The sequence below is a fragment of the Oncorhynchus nerka genome, unplaced genomic scaffold, assembly GCF_034236695.1.
Source record: "Oncorhynchus nerka isolate Pitt River unplaced genomic scaffold, Oner_Uvic_2.0 unplaced_scaffold_1275, whole genome shotgun sequence".
NCBI classification, from domain to species: domain Eukaryota; kingdom Metazoa; phylum Chordata; class Actinopteri; order Salmoniformes; family Salmonidae; genus Oncorhynchus; species Oncorhynchus nerka.
The window spans coordinates 23,633-40,674 of record NW_027040067.1 but is presented as its reverse complement, the minus strand read 5'-3'; the positions used below and the strand labels follow the sequence as shown (position 1 = coordinate 40,674).

The following is a 17,042-nucleotide window of genomic DNA, read 5'->3' as shown; positions in this document are numbered from 1 at the left end:
TGGCTTTCGAATACCTTAGATAGGCAGGGCAGGATAGATATAGGTCTGTAGCAGCTTTCCAATCTTTGGGGATTTCAGACGATACAAAAGAGAAGTTGAACAGGCTAGTAATAGGGGTTATAACAATTTTGGCTGATAATTTTAGAAAGAGAGGATCCAGATTGTCTCATCCTGCTGAGTTGTAGGGGTCCAGATTTTGCAGCTCTTTCAGAACATCAGCTGACTGGATTTAGGTGAAGGAGAAATGGGGAGGCTTGGGCATGTTGCTGTGGGGGGTGCAAGGCTGTTGACCGGGGTAGGGGTGGCCAGGTGGAAAGCATCGCCAGCCGTAGAAAAATGCTTCTTGAAATTCTCAATTGTCATGGATTTATCAGTGGTGACAGTGTTTCCTATCCTCAGTGCAGTGGGCAGCTGGGAGGAGGTGTTCTTATTCTCCATGGACTTTACAGTGTCCCAGAGCTTTTTGGAGTTTGTGCTGCAGGATGCAAATTTCTGTTTGAAAAAGCTAGCCTTAGCTTTCCTAACTGCCTGTGTATATTGGTCCTTAACTTCCTTGAACAGTTGCATATCACGGGGGCTATTCAATTCTAATTCAGTACGCCATAGGATGTTTTTGTGTTGGTTAAGGGCAGTCAGGTCTGGAGTGAACCAAGGGCTATATCTGTTCCTGGTTCTACATTTTTTGAATGGGGCATGCTTATTTATTATCGTGAGGAAATCACTTTAAATAATAACTAGGTATCCTCTACTGACGGGATGAGGTCAATGTCCTTCCGGGATACCCGGGCCAGGTCGATTAGGAAGGCCTGCTCGCTGAAGTGTTTTAGGGAGCGGTTCACAGTGATGAGGGGTGGTCATTTGACCCTTTGCTATTAGACTCGAAATTGACATCCTGTTTCCATTGATCATCCTTGAGATGTTTCTACAACTTGATTAGAGTCCACTCCATTCTATTTATTGGACATGCTTTGGAAAGGCACCTGTCTATATAAGGTTCCACAGTTGACAGTGCAAGTCAGAGCAAAAACCAGGCCATGAGGTCCAGACAACTTCTGTGGAGATGCAGCACTCCCCCAATCAGGCCTTTATGGTAGAGTGGCCAGATGGAAGCCACTCCTCAGTAAAAGGCACATGACAGCCCGCTTGGAGTTTGCCAAAAGGCACCTAAAGGATTCTCAGACCATGAGAAACAAGATGATCTGCTCTGATGAAACCAAGATTTAACTATTGGGCTGAATGCAAAGCGCACATCTGGAGGAAACCTGGCACCATCCGTATGGTGAAGCAAAAATGTCTAGAAATCAGAGTTTTTACTGCGTCATTATGCGGTATTGTGTGTATATTGATGAGGGGAAAAAACTATTTAATCAATTTTAGAATAACTTAACAACATGTGGAAAAAGTTAAGAGGTCCGAATACTTTCCGAATGCACTATATCAAACTAACTCGACTATTAAATATATCAGTTCTATGATAGTTCTGTAATAGTTCTATGCCCGTCTTTCCTTCAAATATAATACATTTATCCGACTTCTAATGTTGCAAATAAATGTGTGCCACAGTTTCAACAACCGTATTGTAACTGCATAGGCTACAAACGTACTTTTAATTTCATATCATGAAATCACATAACTTCTGATGATCACTGGTGCTGCCACCTGTTTTCTTGCAGATGAAGTACCCTGTTATATGGAACTCATTAAACCAGCCTGAACAACAGTGCATAAAATATGTTAAATGGTTCAACAAGAAGGGTCAAAAGAGAATCCTGTCCTCCTGATATAGCCATGTAAAAGTATTCCTTCCCAGTGCTGTGGCCCTCACAAACAGGCCATCTGGCCCTCACCAACAGGCCATCTGGCCCTCACCAACAGGCCATCTGGCCCTCACCAACAGACCATCTGGCCCTCACCAACAGACCATCTGGCCCTCACCAACAGGCCATCTGGCCCTCACCAACAGGCCATCTGGCCCTCACCAACAGACCATCTGGACCTCGCCAACAGGCCATCTGGCCCTCACCAACAGACCATCTGGCCCTCACCAACAGACCATCTGGCCCTCACCAACAGGCCATCTGGCCCTCACCAACAGACCATCTGGCCCTCACCAACAGGTCATCTGGCCCTCACCAACAGACCATCTGGCCCTCACCAACAGGCCATCTGGCCCTCACCAACAGGCCACCTGGCCCTCACCAACAGGCCATCTGGCCCTCACCAACAGGCCATCTGGCCCTCACCAACAGACCATCTGGCCCTCACCAACAGACCATCTGGCCCTCACCAACAGGCCATCTGGCCCTCACCAACAGGCCATCTGGCCCTCACCAACAGACCATCTGGACCTCGCCAACAGGCCATCTGGCCCTCACCAACAGACCATCTGGCCCTCACCAACAGACCATCTGGCCCTCACCAACAGGCCATCTGGCCCTCACCAACAGACCATCTGGCCTCACCAACAGGTCATCTGGCCCTCACCAACAGACCATCTGGCCCTCACCAACAGGCCATCTGGCCCTCACCAACAGGCCACCTGGCCCTCACCAACAGGCCATCTGGCCCTCACCAACAGGCCATCTGGCCCTCACCAACAGACCATCTGGCCCTCACCAACAGACCATCTGGCCCTCACCAACAGGCCATCTGGCCCTCACCAACAGACCATCTGGCCCTCACCAACAGGCCATCTGGCCCTCACCAACAGACCATCTGGCCCTCACCAACAGGCCATCTGGCCCTCACCAACAGGCCATCTGGCCCTCACCAACAGACCATCTGGCCCTCACCAACAGGCCATCTGGCCCTCACCAACAGGCCATCTGGCCCTCACCAACAGACCATCTGGCCCATAGAGACTAAAGGACTATACACTCTAAGCTACACCCCACATCAAGCCATCTCTGATCTGTACACTAGATAACTGCACTATACTTCATTTGCACTCTGTTCATCTATCTTAGATATATTTATACTGATACTGTACATGTGTACATCCACTGTATATCAACTCTATACCCACTGTACTGTATATTTGTATAGCCAATGTATATCCACTGTATACTCACTGTGCTGTATATGTGTATATCCACTGCTCATTCTCTTATAGCTCTATGCTCACTCTACCTAGTTGTGTATAAGGTTGTACCTAAACTTTGTGTAAACTCCTCTGTCTGTATTCTGTCTCTAAATGTTGTCTATCACTAGCAGCACCATGTTACCAAGTAATATTCTTAGTACAGATGTAGGATCTTAATTTGTCCAGTGATTGAGATATGTTCCGTTCTGCTGAGAGAGCACCTTCCTGATGACTAGCACTCTGTATATTCTTATGGATGTGGCCTGAGCTGGATTGTGAAGCTAACTGAAGCTGGCTAGCTTCAGAAAACCAGTACATCTAGCTTGCATGATAGTTTCCTTATCAGGCAGACATCAACAGCCGAGTCGTAGGCTACTACCTGGGTCGTATTCATTAGTTTACACCACAGCCAAGAGTTTTAAAATGTTAAATAAACAGTTTATTCCAAATGCTGTACAACGTGACCTAAACAGTCTCCGTTGCCAAATGTTTTGCTATGGTGGACACTAATGAACACACACCACATGTTTTGAGGAAGTGTAAGTTGTTGTTTGTCAACTATATAAATAAACATTACAATATCATCAACTATATGAATACATATAACAATATCATAAACTATATGGATACACAACAATTTCATCAACTATATGAATATACATAACAATATCATCAACTATATGAATAAACATAACAATATCATCAACAATATGAATATACATAACAATATCATCAACTATATGAATAAACATAACAATATCATCAACTATATGAATAAACATAACAATATAATCAACAATATGAATACACATAACAATTGTCATCTTACCTTTAATCTCTCTCAACAGAAGCAGAGTCTGGAATGATCATTTGGTTATCAAAAGTTCCTTTCATTTGCTTTACTCATTTACATATCAGGTTCTGCCTGTTCTCTCTCCCCCTCCCTCTCTCTTTATAGTGCTCCTTGGCATACATTCTGCAAGTGTCTGGAACTCTATTCGAAGGATGTGACATTCTTCCACGAGAAATTCCACCATTTGGTGTTTTGTTGATGGCGCTTCTCCAGAATCTTCCGTAAGTGTTGAATTGGGTTGAGACCTGATGACTGAAACAGCCATCGCATATTGTGAAACATCAGCAAGTTGAGCAATTTTCATCACTGAAGTTCCTGCCAAACTTGTCCCAACAATCACCAATCGTTAAGCTCTTCTCGAGCAGGGTTGCAGTCTCTCAAAGTAGCAGCACCTCTCTCCCCAGGGGTAGCAGCTCCTCTCTACCCAGGGGTAGCAACTCCTCTCTCCCCAGGGGTAGCAACTCATCTCTCCCCATGGGGGTAGCAACTCCTCTCTCACCATGGGGGTAGCAGCTCCTCTCTCTCCAGGGGTAGCAGCTCCTCTCTCTCCAGGGGTAGCAGCTCCTCTCTCTCCAGGGGTAGCAGCTCCTCTCTCCCCAGGGATAGCAGCTCCTCTCTCCTCAGGGGTAGCAGCTCCTCTCTCCCTAGAGAGGTTGCAGTAGCAGTAGTGGTAGTCGGTGGCGATGGTTGTAGCGGTGGCTGGAGTGTGGCCTGTCCCCGGGCATTTCTAGTATTTGAAGACATTGTGGGCTTAGGCCGAAGCCAGTACGGGGGTCTGGGGCATTCCCTCCCCCCGAAAAAAAAACTATTTTAACAGCTTGATGCATGAATTTGGTGGACTTTGAGAATAACATTTAGAGGTTGAGAATTTGTTCTTAACTGACTTGCCTAGTTAAATAATGGTTAAATATTTAAAAAATGGAACATTGAGAGATTAGATATTTTTCATGTAACTTGCACCCTTCCCACCTGCCACAGCAGACCCTGTCAGTACTCAATTCTAGTTGCTACTGTGGGTCTCTCTACTCTGCAACACTCTCTACTCTGGAACACTCTCTACTCTGGAACACTCTCTACTCTGCAACACTCTCTACTCTGCAACACTCTCTACTCTGGAACACTCTCTACTCTGCAACACTCTCTACTCTGGAACACTCTCTACTCTGCAACACTCTCTACTCTGGAACACTCTCTACTCTGGAACACTCTCTACTCTGGAACACTCTCTACTCTGCAACACTCTCTACTCTGCAACACTCTCTACTCTGCAACACTCTCTACTCTGCAACACTCTCTACTCTGCAACACTCTCTACTCTGGAACACTCTCTACTCTGGAACACTCTCTACTCTGGAACACACTACTCTGCAACACTCTCTACTCTGGAACACTCTCTACTCTGGAACACTCTCTACTCTGGAACACTCTCTACTCTGGAACACACTACTCTGCAACACTCTCTACTCTGCAACACTCTCTACTCTGCAACACTCTCTACTCTGGAACACTCTCTACTCTGGAACACTCTCTACTCTGGAACACTCTCTACTCTGCAACACTCTCTACTCTGGAACACTCTCTACTCTGGAACACTCTCTACTCTGCAACACTCTCTACTCTGGAACACTCTCTACTCTGCAACACTCTCTACTCTGGAACACTCTCTACTCTGCAACACTCTCTACTCTGCAACACTCTCTACTCTGAAACACTCCCTACTCTGCAACACTCTCTACTCTGCAACACTCTCTACTCTGGAACACACTCTACTCTGCAACACTCTCTAATCTGGAACACTCTCTACTCTGCAACACTCTCTACTCTGGAACACTCTCTACTCTCAAAACTAAAGAGAGACACCAGACAAGACACAGAGACAGCTTCAGAAGAGGGCAGATAAGAGACAGCATCAGAAGAGGGCAGATAAGAGACATCAACAGAAGAGGGCAGATAAGAGACAGCAACAGAAGAGGGCAAACAAGAGGCAGCTTCAGAAGAGGGCAGATAAGAGACAGCATCAGAAGAGGGCAGATAAGAGACAGCAACAGAAGAGGGCAGATAAGAGACAGCAACAAAAGAGGGCAAACAAGAGACAGCATCAGAAGAGGGCAGATAAGAGACAGCAACAGAAGAGGGCAAACAAGAGACAGCATCAGAAGAGGGCAGATAAGAGACAGCAACAGACGACACAGAGAAAGTGATGGAGAGGCAGAGAGAGCAAACAGTAGACTGTATCACTTAAAGCTGGTCTATGGATTCAAATTACTGCTGTGTGTGTGTGTGTGTGTGTGTGTGTGTGTGTGTGTGTGTGTGTGTGTGTGTGTGTGTGTGTGTGTGTGTGTGTGTGTGTGTGTGTGTGTGTGTGTGTGTGTGTGTGTGTGTGTGTGTGTGTGTGTGTGTGTGTGTGTGTGTGTGTGTGTGTGTGTGTGCGAGAGAGAGAGAGAGAGAGAGGTGTTTGGGTACTGTTGGATTCTTTAATCAGTTTGGCTCATTGGATAGATCAGAGTCTATGTTTAAAGTTGTTGAGTGATTTTTTGGCAATACATTGTAGATGTATGTGTTCCAGAGTAGAGAGTGTTGCAGAGTAGAGTGTGTTCCAGAGTAGAGAGTGTTCCAGAGTAGAGAGTGTTCCAGAGTAGAGAGTGTTCCAGACTGACTTTATGACCAAAATGATCCTATTTACACTTTCGAGTCAATTTTGATGGTAGCATAAATGTTTCTGACTCATACTGATGCCACATAGGCTGTTTTATAAATGAGAAGTTGGTTTTAAGTGGAAATGGTTGCTCTTTAAAGTTACTGTATACTGACACGACCAGGGTAACACAACTGGAAATAAAAATGTAAGTGTCCACATAACAGAGCAACACAACTCCAAACATGACAGATCAGAAGCTACATAGCCCCCAGGGTATATGAATATAAAGAGACATGACAGATCAGAAGCTACATAGCCCCCAGGGTATATGAATATAAAGAGACATGACAGATCAGAAGCGACATAGCCCCCAGGGTATATGAATATAAAGAGACATGACAGATCAGAAGCGACATAGCCCCCCGGGTATATGAATATAAAGAGACATGACAGATAGGAAGCTACATAGCCCCCAGGGTATATGAATATAAAGAAACATGACAGATCAGAAGCGACATAGCCCCCAGGGTATATGAATATAAAGAAACATGACAGATCAGAAGCGACATAGCCCCCAGGGTATATGAATATAAAGAGACATGACAGATCAGAAGCGACATAGCCCCCAGGGTATATGAATATAAAGAGACATGACAGATCAGAAGCAACATAGCCCCCAGGGTATATGAATATAAAGAGACATGACAGATCAGAAGCGACATAGCCCCCAGGGTATATGAATATAAAGAGACATGACAGATCAGAAGTGACATAGCCCCCAGGGTATATGAATATAAAGAGACATGACAGATCAGAAGCTACATAGCCCCCAGGGTATATGAATATAAAGAGACATGACAGATCAGAAGTGACATAGCCCCCAGGGTATATGAATATAAAGAGACATGACAGATCAGAAGTGACATAGCCCCCAGGGTATATAAATATAAAGAAACATGAGCCAAAACAATGGACTTGTCGAATGGAAAATGTTATAAGACCTCTATGATTCATTTCATTTTGTCAGTTCTACCAGCTAATGTGAGATTTGTAGATTACATTGAGGACACATCATTTAAGGGTCTATGTATTTTCAATGTCTTGTTCACCTATAATCTACTATTTAACTGGACTAACTGAAATAGCATTCCTCGGACATGTTTTAAAATAGTCTCAGACTAGATTGAAAAAGTCTGATTTCCAGAAGGACGATTAGTCTAGATCTAAGTGAAGTCTTAAACTAAACCTGGTCAGAAGTAGCTTTAACTTCATAATAATAATAATGGATGTTAGCCCCAAGGTTGACCTTGGCAATGGAGGTAAATGGGTTATCTGGACTATTTCAATGATGATCAAAGAGCACCTCCAATGCCAGACAGAAGGGCGGTTATAGACAGAATCATCCACTGAATGAGTTTGATTCATTCAATTTTTGTGACCGTTTCTGTATGTACAAAGAAAATGCAGCTGACATAATTTGTTTGCTTGAGCCAAGGCTTTCTCCTGACTCTCTTAGGGGACAGCCCATCCCTCCTTTCCTACAAGTATTGATCACCTTGAGTTTTTTGGCATCTGGAACTTTCTATCGTGAAACAGGAGATTTGTGTAGTGTAAGTGAACCGACTGTATAGGCCACAAGTCTGTAATGCTATATGTGAACTGAAACACAATTACATCAAGTTCCCCGATGCTGCTGCCCAAGACAACTACCAGGTAGAGTTCTATGAATATGGGATCTTCCCTGGAGTCATTGACTATATAGATTGATGTCATAATCCCAGTAAGTGTCCCTCTACAGCAGAGCACAGAAATCATAAAAACTGGTTCTCAATAAACGTACACTTCCAATTTGCAGTTCTCCAACATTGTTGCACGTTTGAAAGGTTCAACTCATGACTCAAGGATTTTCCAAAACTCCTCTTTGTATGCGCAGCTTGAAGGAGGACAACATAGTATGATCATACTTGGTGACAGTGGCTATGCACAGACTAACTTCTTGTTCACCCCATATCTTCACACAACAGGACCTGAGCAACAACGGTACAACCAAGTTCATATCTACACCAGAGGTGTAGTGGAGCGCATGTTTGGTGTATGAAAGAATCGTTTCCAGTGTCTCAGAAACACATTGTGCTTTCAACCAAAAAGATGCTGTATTGTCATAATTGTAATAGCAGTGATCCACAATGACCTCAAACTGCATGGCTGATCCACAATGACCTCAAACAGCATGGCTGCCCAGATCCATGATCTCAAACAGCATGGCTGTCCAGATCTATGACCTCAAACAGCATGGCTGCCCAGATCCATGACCTCAAACAGCATGGCTGCCCAGATCCATGACCTCAAACAGCATGGCTGATCCACAATGACCTCAAACAGCATGGCTGCCCAGATCCATGATCTCAAACAGCATGGCTCCCCAGATCCATGACCTCAAACAGCATGGCTGCCCAGATCCATGACCTCAAACAGCATGGCTGCCCAGATCCATGACCTCAAACAGCATGGCTCCCCAGATCTATGACCTCAAACAGCATGGCTGCCCAGATCTATGACCTCAAACAGCATGGCTGCCCAGATCCATGACCTCAAACAGCATGGCTCCCCAGATCTATGACCTCAAACAGCATGGCTGCCCAGATCCATGATCTCAAACAGCATGGCTCCCCAGATCCATGACCTCAAACAGCATGGCTGCCCAGATCCATGACCTCAAACAGCATGGCTGCCCAGATCCATGACCTCAAACAGCATGGCTCCCCAGATCTATGACCTCAAACAGCATGGCTGCCCAGATCTATGACCTCAAACAGCATGGCTGCCCAGATCCATGACCTCAAACAGCATGGCTCCCCAGATCTATGACCTCAAACAGCATGGCTGTCCAGATCCATGACCTCAAACAGCATGGCTCCCCAGATCCATGACCTCAAACAGCATGGCTGCCCAGATCCATGACCTCAAACAGCATGGCTGCCCAGATCTATGACCTCAAACAGTATGGCTGTCCAGATCCATGACCTCAAACAGCATGGCTGCCCAGATCCATGACCTCAAACAGCATGGCTGCCCAGATCCATGACCTCAAACAGCATGGCTGCCCAGATCCATGACCTCAAACAGCATGGCTCCCCAGATCCATGACCTCAAACAGCATGGCTGCCCAGATCCATGACCTCAAACAGCATGGCTGCCCAGATCCATGACCTCAAACAGCATGGCTGTCCAGATTCATAACCTCAAACAGCATGGCTGCCCAGATCCATGACCTCAAACAGCATGGCTGTCCAGATCCATGACCTCAAACAGCATGGCTGTCCAGATCCATGACCTCAAACAGCATGGCTGTCCAGATCCATGATCTCAAACAGCATGGCTGTCCAGATCCATAACCTCAAACAGCATGGCTGTCCAGATCCATAACCTCAAACAGCATGGCTGCCCAGATCCATAACCTCAAACAGCATGGCTGTCCAGATCCATGACCTCAAACAGCATGGCTGTCCAGATCCATGACCTCAAACAGCATGGCTGTCCAGATCCATAACCTCAAACAGCATGGCTGTCCAGATCCATAACCTCAAACAGCATGGCTGTCCAGATCCTCACATTAGAGATGAGGATGACCCCCATGTTCTCATGGTTGAGGCAGACAATGAGAGAAATGGACTAGCCTGCAGAGATGCTTTTGCTATGCAACACTTTTCACAACAAAGAGATCTCAAATGATTGAAGAAAGCAATAGCCATGGATTGGTAACAAAAAGCTTTTTAATTCATAAATGGAAAAATTGGGACCCCGAACTGGTGCTGGTTTGAGAAGAACAATGGTACTGCTACTGCTTCACGTTCCTCTCCTCCTCCTTCATAGACAACTCAACATGAAGAACATTGGTACTGCTACTGCTTCATGTTCCTCTCCTCCTCCTTCATAGACAACTTAACATGAAGAACATTGGTACTGCTACTGCTTCATGTTCCTCTCCTCCTCCTTCATAGACAACTCAACATGAAGAACATTGGTACTGCTACTGCTTCACGTTCCTCTCCTCCTCCTTCATAGACAACTCAACATGAAGAACATTGGTACTGCTACTGCTTCACGTTCCTCTCCTCCTCCTTCATAGACAACTCAACATGAAGAACATTGGTACTGCTACTGCTTCATGTTCCTCTCCTCCTCCTTCATAGACAACTCAACATGAAGAACATTGGTACTGCTACTACTGCTTCATGTTCCTCTCCTTCTCCTTCATAGACAACTCAACATGAAGGATTCACATCTTCATATCATGCTATTCTTTTAAATACATTAGTTTGTGCTCATGAAATTCCATGGCCAGTTTGTCCTGCATGCTCAGCCTCTTTGTCTTTGTCCTCGGGCCCGGGTTAGTGACACAATCTTTCCTCCTGGCTGCTGCAGACCTTGATCCTGTCTTGTCCCCTCCAACCTACGGCGATCATTTGCCTCTTGAAAAGGATTCCACTGCTGCATTAGAGAACGTTATTCATTATTATTTCTTCCAGAGTTGTTGCCTGTTGATAGCCAGCTACCCCTGGAAGGTATCCCCGACGATCGCCATTTGGACAGTTCAGATGGGGGACTGTTCCAATCCTTCATTTGGTAGGACACATCCATTCAACATGTGCCATCCCCGGACTGCAGAGAATGTATAATAATGATGTAATGAACTCAGCTGCTGAAGAAATAATGCAGAACTGTCCAACCTTCCAGGTGTAGCTAATCATGGCATGGGGTTGTTCAATGACAGACATGTATTTGTTTAAAATCTATAACTTGATGGTTTCATCTCAGAGAGACATATAATCATACTTTTTGAGAAGCTCAGTTCTGGTGACAAAATGGCCCAAAAAAATGATGCTGACCACATCTAAAAAACTATTTCCACCTCCAGAAATGAGCCCAATAAGATATTGGTAAAATTACAATAAAATGATTTTAACATATTGTACCATATGACCACTGATCTGACCCATGACCCCTAAAATAACGATACTGTCTTTGTATGCCCTTAAACAACTATATGGGTAATGCAAAAGCAAAGTGCAGTATTTAAAAATCTAAATATTTTGATCAATCGTTCTTGTTGTTTTTCTGTTTGATGGAAACAGTTTGAGTTCTAACTATATATAGTATAACTGTATATACTGATGTTATGTAGTTTTGTTTTCATGTTTTTAATGTTGTATTGTAGTTACCCTCAAGCTTTATTTATCCATAAGGTATGAACTAATTCAACACGGAGACTGTTTATACTTCAGATATATTTTGACGTTGTCTTCCTGTCAACTCTGTCATTTTCTTTATATTAGCTAACTTTTACATATTTTATTTGCTATATTTCTTACCATTATCTGGGTATTTGCATTTCAATGCCATTTAAATCCTACTCCTAATACCTCTTCAGGGACTACATTTGAACATGGTTTTCTTTTAGGGTGTGAACTGGTCTGGTCAGATTACCTAGTGGTTAGAGCGTTGGACTGAAATGTCACTGGTTTGAATACCTGAGCTGTCAAGGTGAAAATCTGTTGATGTGCCCTTAGCAAGACACTTACCTCTAATGTGCTTCAGGGGCGCCAAACTACTATTGATGACCCTGTAAAATAACCCATTTCACTGCACCTATCCGGTGTCTGTGACAGTAAATGTAATTATTTTAATTATTTTTTATTACAACAGTTCATTTAGCAATGCTGGTTATAAATATTGTTGACATTCATCCAAGGACAACTTGACTTGCATTACTGCAACAACAAAAAAATCTCATGAAATCAAAGAACTTCTAGTTAGATAAAAGGATTCCTGTAACCACGGCCTGCTACAAGCAGGAAACAAGTAATGGACGAACCAGAAATGTGATATATCTGTTTGACACTAACCCTGAAGGATGAATGTGTGAACTATCCTGTCATCGTTTTGGCTAACCACATTGGAACATTCTAGTCTTTAAGGATGAACTGGCAGAACAGGTTTAAGCAAAGTATGGAGTCTGTAACGCCCTGGCCATAGAGAGGCTTTTATTCTCTATTTTGGTTAGGCCAGGGTGTGACTAGGGTGGGCATTCTAGTTTCTTTCTTTCTTTGTTTTTGGACGAGTGTGGTTCCCAATCAGAGGCAGCTGTCTATCGTTGTCTCTGATTGGGAATCATACTTAGGTGGCCTTTTTCCCCACCTGTGTTTTGTGGGTAGTTGTTTTCTGTATAGTTTATTTGCCTTACATAATTGTTCATTTTTCTATTTGTTATTTTGTTTGAGTGTTTTGATTAATAAAGAATCATGAACACTATCACGACTTCTACCGAAGTCGTTGCCTCTCCTTGTTCGGGCGGTGCTCGGTGGTCAACGTCACCGGTCTTCTAGCCATCATTGATCCATTTTTCATTTTCCATTGGTTTTGTCTTGTCTTCCTACACACCTGGTTTCAATCCTATTCATTACCTGTTGTGTATTTAACCCTCTGTTTCCCCTCATGTCCTTGTCAGAGATTGTTTTATGTCAGTGTTGTTTAGTTTGTACAGGTGCGCAATGTTTATTTAACCAACCAGGGGCCTGTTGCACAAAAGTAGAATTAAGACATCCGGGATAAATGACTCAGCTGAGCTCAATGAAGCCAAAACATGTGTGTCCAGGCTTAATTGGTTGCACAAAGACCAAGCCAGGATGAGCAGACACGGATTCATTAAGCCAGGTGAAACCAATCCTGGATAGGTGCGCGCTCACGGCTCACTCAAATAGACCCCGCCACAGATCACAGATTAACTGATTTACCATGGCAACTAGAGCCGCGTACTTTTCCCCTTCGGAAGCACAAATCCTCATGGAGGCATACGAGGAGGTAAAATATATAATTAAGAAGAAAGGCAACACCGCCATAGTGATAAAGCAAAGAGAAAAAGCGTGGCAAAGTATTGCAGACCGCCTGAATGCGTAAGTAGTGCACAATTACACACTCACCGCTCCGCTGAAACATCACAATTACAATTCAAATATTTAATTCACATCTCCAAAAATGCAGTTGTACTGTAATTATGAAACGGTTAAATTTTTAATTGAAATGCACTGCAGATATGAGTGAAATTGTGTAAAGTAACTCCATCACACTGTATAAAGCTATGATAAATTTTTTGATATTTTTACTGAAAACAAGACAAAAATACCAAGTAATTTTTTGCAGTGTGACTCCATTAAATGTGTGTGTGTGTGTGTGTGTGTGTGTGTGTGTGTGTGTGTGTGTGTGTGTGTGTGTGTGTAGATTAAACATGAACGGGCCAAAACGGACATGGCAGCAGGTCAAAATCAAATACAAGAACATTCTGCAGAATGGTATGGTCCCTGACTAATATTTAACAAAGCACAAGCATATATTGTACCCAGAAGGTGCCTGCTCACACATTGTCTGTACTGTTTTAGCAGTGAAAAAGAATACCCACAGACAAGGCACGGGTGGTGGGTCACCAAAGGCTGACCTTACCCCAGCAGAGGACATGGCCTTGGAGCTAAATAAAGGCAGGCCCGTCTTAGAGGGGATCCCTGGGGGGAAAGAGACGAGCATAGGTTCCTCCCAAGATGCCACCCGCTTCATTCAAGGTATGTCCTTCCATCTCTACATGGGATACAACCACATTCATATTGAATCAATTTGGACTGTCTGACTTTGGTTTACCTATTGCCTTGCAGTGCCTGGCAGCACTGTGTTCCTGTTAGAGCCACCAGCACAAGCACCAGACGATGCTGATCCAGTGAGTACTCCATCAAAGGCATACTGTAGGCCTGGCATGTCTTGTCTACTAGCTTCAATATGAATCCGATTAAATGTGATAGGGTGAAGGCCCCAGTGCAGCAGCAACAGCACATGATGGAGACGATGATGAGGAGGAGACCATCTCTCTGGATTCCAGAAGGCATGAGGTATCATGTTAAGACTGTGAAAGTACTATTTACTCTACAATGGTGAGGAGTCCTCATCAAAATCAAAAAATCTAATTTCTTTTACAGGACCCAGATGCTATACAATGGGAAAACCAGCCTGGCAACATAGTGCGTATTAATAAAAGGACACCACATCCTGCCAAATTCCAGCTGCGCTAATTGTATTGTGTTCACAGAGCTCACAAGCTATCAGAAAGTTGTATGGCAACCACCTCCGGCGCCAAATAGAACTGGCAGACATAGACATTCAGTACAAGAAGAAAAAGATGGAAAATCTTGCACTGGAGTCCGAAATAAAAAAGAGGACAATTAGGAAACTGGACCTTGAAATAAAAAAAAAACTTGAGAGGGAGGTGAGATATGCCTTCAATGTACACTGTATGCTAACTGTAACACAAATGTATTAATCATTATTTTTCTTTCCTCCCCAGCTCCAAGAAGATGACACAGCTCAAAATAAAAATTAGGTATATTCTCGTAAAGTCAAGTGAGCCATGACATATGAGCTCTTATTGTGAGCACACAGGACGGTGGCATCTTTCTAAGGTTTTTTATTTTCCCAGCAATCAGTACAACCAAGTCATCGTTATAAGGCATCGCCCTCTTTGCCCACCCCCCAGCACCAGGTGTGGCCACTAGCCTATATGAAGGCCCAAAATTGTGTGTTCCTTTCTGCTCTGACAATGGCATGCCCATTCGTGCGAGATGTGGTGGATGAAGAAGCACTTGTGCTGAGGAGCGCCTTCAGGCGAGAAAGGGTCTTCAGGGACCGGTTGGACCCACTGGCCTTCCCTGATGACCATCTATATGAAAGATACAGGTTTTCTGCAGATGGCATCAGGTATCTATGCAGACTACTGGGTCCCAGGATTAAGCACCGCACTGCACGGAGCCATGCACTGAGTGTGGAGCAAATGGTTTGTGTGGCCTTGCGCTTTTTTGCTAGTGGAGCCTTCCTGTACTCAGTGGGGATGCAGAACAGCTGAACAAGGCCACAATTTGCCGCACAATAAGGAGTGTGTGTCTGGCTATCAAAGCATTAGCAGATGTCTTCATCTCCTTCCCTGGCCACAGAAGACTCTGTGACATCAAAGAGGAGTTCTATAGGATTGCAGGTAAGAGGATCTACAAATTACAGGACAACTGTTAACACATAGTAGGATACTCATTACTTTGTGTGACAGGTTTCCCCCAATGTCATTGGTGCAGTGGACTGCACACACATAAGGATAAAAGCCCCCAGGTGCCCATGAGGCCGATTTTGTGAATAGGAAATCCTTTCACAGCATTAATGTTCAGGTGAACATAACTTTTTGATATTGTCCATTGACGAACACTCTGCATTGCCAGTGATGTGCATTGATTGGTGTAATATTCCTCATCTTATGATTTCAGATGGTCTGCAATGCTGACTGTGTGATCAGCAATGTTGTGGCAAAATAGCCTGGCTCAGTCCATGACTCCAGAATCTTTCGGGCCTCTGAAATCTATCACAAGGTAAGCCACACAACCCCTATTTATAACCATCATGGCTGTGTCAAGAATATCACTGTGTTTATGAGGTAGTAATGATGAGATTTTGTGTTGACAGGTGAATTCTCTGGTGTGTTGCTGGGAGACAGGGGGTATGGCTGCCAGCCTTTTCTCCTGACACCTTTCACAGACCCCCAGGAAGCACAGCAGGCCTACAACCATGCCCATGCCAGGACCAGGGCCAGAGTTGAAATGACCTTTGGCCTCCTGAAGGCACGCTTTCACTGCCTTCACAAATTAAGGGTCAGCCCTGTTAGGGCATGTGATATTACTGTGGCTTGTGCTGTCCTCCACAATGTGGCCTGCCTGAGGAAGGAGAGGGCCCCAGAGTGCCACCAGCCATGGACTGGGACAATCCGGCAATCTTCCCTGATGACGACAGTGGTCGGCTGCTGAGGGACCAATATGTGTTGAATTATTTTAGTTAGTATGTGTGCTTTCAATTTTGGTTAAATATGTCCTGCGGTGGCAGAGGAATTTGTTTTTTTTTGGGTTCGTTTTTGACGAATTTGGCCTCTTATGATGTTTGTGCGGTATACTGTGTGTAATACAAGGCTGCAGGGAGGCTACTGCATCCATTCATTTGTCTGTTCAGTTGATGTGTATGGATTTGTCCTGCATTTATTTTAGTGTGCAGACATGCAGGGTGTGTTATATACAGACCTTTGAATGTGTATGTATCATTTTGTATAATATGCTTGGATTCTGTGCTTTCCATCTTGTAGAGTCACTGTGACTTCAGTTTCGAAAGGAGCTGATGGTTTACCTGCTTTGTTTTGTCCTTATTCAATAAAGGAACATAATGTTACACATTGTGTTTTTATATTCATATGGAATGTGTATTTGTTTATATGACAGAGTACTAGGGCCACACTGAAGAAAAAGGATAAAGTCATAAATTTATGAGGCTGGTTCTTTCTGCAGAAAAGCTACATATTGTTTTTACAGTTTTGATACTTATGACAATGTGATACTTAATAT

General features: G+C 44.1%; 1 long non-coding RNA gene across 1 annotated transcript; it reads left to right on the top strand.

The window, feature by feature from the left end:
- The first annotated feature begins 15,149 nt into the window (after positions 1 to 15,149).
- LOC135568992 (uncharacterized) lies at positions 15,150 to 16,582 on the top strand. The gene is made up of 3 exons (XR_010462785.1): positions 15,150 to 15,643; positions 15,924 to 16,025; positions 16,120 to 16,582. It is a non-coding gene; the product is annotated as an uncharacterized LOC135568992 (long non-coding RNA).
- The last annotated feature ends 460 nt before the right edge of the window (positions 16,583 to 17,042 follow it).